This window comes from Echinops telfairi, unplaced genomic scaffold (genome assembly GCF_000313985.2).
Source record: "Echinops telfairi isolate 266 unplaced genomic scaffold, ASM31398v2 ScPeMD7_9;HRSCAF=40, whole genome shotgun sequence".
Classification (NCBI taxonomy): domain Eukaryota; kingdom Metazoa; phylum Chordata; class Mammalia; order Afrosoricida; family Tenrecidae; genus Echinops; species Echinops telfairi.
This window is the reverse complement of record NW_022103906.1, coordinates 56,471,089-56,474,592: the sequence shown is the minus strand read 5'-3', so window position 1 is coordinate 56,474,592 and position 3,504 is coordinate 56,471,089. Positions and strand designations below refer to the sequence as shown.

The window sequence follows — 3,504 nt, the reverse complement described above, 5'->3', positions numbered from 1 at the left end:
TAGAAGAGGTGAAGAAAAATATGAAGGAGGTGTTGTCAGCCATCCAAACAGAAGAGTTTGAAAAAGGTTTCTAAGAATGGAATTGCAGATTTGACGAATGTATGAAGTGTAGTGGAGAGTACTTTGTAGGTGATAAGGTTGTCTTATTTTTAAAAATGTAAATACGTAACTTTGAAAAAAATTTTTCAGTTTTTGTCGAGTACCCCCTCCTACTAAAAATAAGCTGGATCCTGCATACTAAGAGAGCTCTGAAAAAGAAATCAAGAAAACAATACGATTTATAATAGCCACCCCAAATATGAAATACTAAGAAAAAATATCTTGTACCAAGAAAACTAGAAAACAGTATAAGAAACCTACATAAATTGAAAAATATACCGTGCTAATGGATAGAAGACAATGTTGGGGAAATGTCACTAGTACCCACAATGATATATAAATACAATGCAATCTCAATCCAGATGTCAGCAATCACCAATTTATATGGAAAAGAAACAGATTCTAGATAAGCAAAGCACAACTAGAGAAGAACAAAGCAGGCAGTCTCGCACTTCCCCATCTCAAGACCAACTACATAGTCACAGAAGTCGAAACAACCTTGTGTTAGTATAATGATCGATACATGGACCAACAAAGAATTGAGAACCCAGAAGTAAATCCATCCATCTAGAAACAACTGCTTTCTTGACAAAAGGCTGAAATACATTAAAAGGGCAAATTGTACTGGCAAAACTGGTTCCCAATTTACAGAAGAATGAAACAGGACTCATATTTCACTCCATATACAAAAAAAATGAACTCAAGATAGACTACCTAAATGTAAAATCTGAAACTATAAATAACAGCTATGAAAAATTATGGACACACTTAGGGGTCCTAATACATAGCATAAACAAATTATATCATGTAAAACACACAGAAGATGACCAAATTTATCATTGGGATGTCTTAAAAATTAAACATTTATATACATTGAAAGATTTCACTGAAAGAGTAAAAAGAGAATACACAGACTGGGAAAAATTTTGCAATGACTTAATGGACCAAGGACTAATATAAAAAATGTATAGAAAACTTTAAAACTCCAATAAGAAAAACAAATAATACAAATAAAAATGGGCTGAGGACAAGGACAGTTCACAAGTGCGGGAATTCAGGTTGCCAACAAATATAAGAAGAAATGTTCATGATCATTCATTATTCAAGAGATGAAATTTCTTTTTAAAAGATGAGATACACCACCACCACCCACACACCCACCAGTATTGATAACACAGCAGTCTTCCGGTGGGACTATAAGACTATACTGACACTGTGGAAAGCTGGATGTTGCTTCCTCCAGACATTCGGAATGGAAATCCCATACAAACTAACACGCTATTTGGTATACATTCTAGAGAAATAAGAGCGTATATATATATACACCCATGCTCACTGAAGCACTATTCACAATAACAAAAAGATGGGAACAACCTCAATACCCAGCGATAGAAGAATTGATAAATAAACGGGCATATACACACAGTGGAATACTACACAATGTTAAAGAATAAGGATGAATCTGTGAAACAACTCATGAGATGGTGAGTTGGTGGATGTGTTAGATAGGGTTCTCTAGAGAAACAAAACCAGAATGCTAATAATTATATATGTATTTATACAGATAGATAGATATATAAGAAAGAAACAGTTAAATTATAAAGCAACAAAAATGGCTCAGTGCAACTCACTCCCGTGAGACAGTTGTGAGACACTGGCAGTCCTTCAAGAACAATTCAGGCTATCTGGGCACAGGCAGCAAACAAGGCAGGTCACCAACAGTCAGCCAGATAACAGGGTCTGACAGTCCCTAGCTCAAGAGATGTAAATTCCAATGGTGTGGCAAAGCAGGTCCTGAAGGAACCTCAAATTACAGTGACATAGTCCACACGGGTTAGGTGTCCCCCAGGTAGTGTAGCTTGCAAAAGCAGGCAAAGAACAAGCAAGGCGGCCACACACTGGTCTGATGATCAAAGAGCAAGAGACAAAAAAGGCAAGGCTCTCCGAACCATTTAGCTCTCTGCTCGTCAATTAATCCCACATGTGCTTATTGGCCAGGTTGGCACAATAAACTAACTACCTCAGTGGAGGACATTATGGTGAGTGAAATTAATCAATTACAGAAGGACAAATATTGTATGGGAGCACTGCTATCAAAATCAAAATCAAGAAAATGTTTCCGCACTAGGAAAAACAGACTTGGTTACTATGGGTTCAGGGTGGGGGGAAGGGGAAATCACAAGACAGAGAGTAGATAGATGCTAACTTGGGTCAAAGAGAAGGCACTGTCCCACAAGAGGGATCTGGGCACAGAACTATAGAAAGAGAAAAGCCCCGTCCAGTTGAAGTCTGTGGGTCACATGCTAAGCTGGAGGCTTTTCCTGCACAGCGTAGCTGCTGGGGCTGACAAGTCAGAAAGCAGGAAATGCAGCAGCAAGACAAAGCAGGAAGAGCATGACTAGAGGATGCAGAAGCAAATGGATCCAAGATCAGGTGTTAGGTTTTTGTGGCCGCCATGGGCTGTTGGCAATATGGTGGGTTGTTGGCACAAGAACCATGAGCCAGAGGTCAATGAGCCAGCTGCAGGATCCAAACAAGCAAGAAGTAAAGAAATTCTCCAGCGCATCTACATATATCTAAGGCCACACCACCAAGACTGTACCTGCCTCTTCTCACAACGGCTTGTCTTCGAACAGCAGATCCCATCATGGAGTACGTCATCTGGGGGAGGTTTGAACTTCAGAACACTGAGAATCCTGGCCTTACACAATACTTAACTATCACAGATGAGTTTGATTTGCAAGACCCCAAACAGTTGAGAATGTTACAATGTTTTAAAAGACTGGTAACCTGCACTGGTTAACCTGAATTGCTGGTTTTAACACGAAATAGTTAACCTACTGAAAAAGATTGCCGAACACAAGATTGGGGCATTCCGGGAATATGTTGAAAGGGCAAGAAACTGAAACATTGGCAGAAAACCAAAGCCAATATTGAACCCAAGCAAACATGGCCTGCAGGGCCACACTAGGGAAGCTTGAAGACCATCCTCTATTACGTGGTGGGAAGACACTCTCGCATGCAGACCACAGCAGCAATTGTGCTTTCAGGTAGATAATTTCTATTATGCTAGCAAATTTATTGTTGTTTTATTATTATTAACCGATTATTATAATAATTTCTAATACACTACACAATAGTCTTTAAAAAATAAGGTGTGATTTCTTTATTCTATGAAAAAGTGATTATTTTCTAATTTCCTGAGTACTTAGAGAGTCTACAAGGAGCTAATCTTCCTACATGTGAAAATTGTTCATAAGGCATTTTAAAACAAAAAAATAATGTTTGACCTATTTAAACACTAGAAAGGAGCTTGCATATTCTCAGAGCTTTTCTTTACTTAGAGACACAAGACTGTATTTTTGCTATACAGTGAACCCTCGCCACTTCGCGCTTCGACTTCCA

General features: G+C 38.6%; 1 protein-coding gene across 1 annotated transcript in view; it reads left to right on the top strand.

Annotated features, from left to right (window-relative positions):
• Positions 1 to 3,073: 3,073 nt before the first annotated feature.
• Positions 3,074 to 3,504, top strand: part of KLKB1 (kallikrein B1) — a 25,454-nt gene continuing 25,023 nt past the window's right edge. The window contains exon 1 of the mRNA XM_045286903.1: positions 3,074 to 3,149. The gene's annotated coding sequence lies outside the window, so the exon portion shown is untranslated. The remainder of the gene's footprint in view (positions 3,150 to 3,504) is intronic.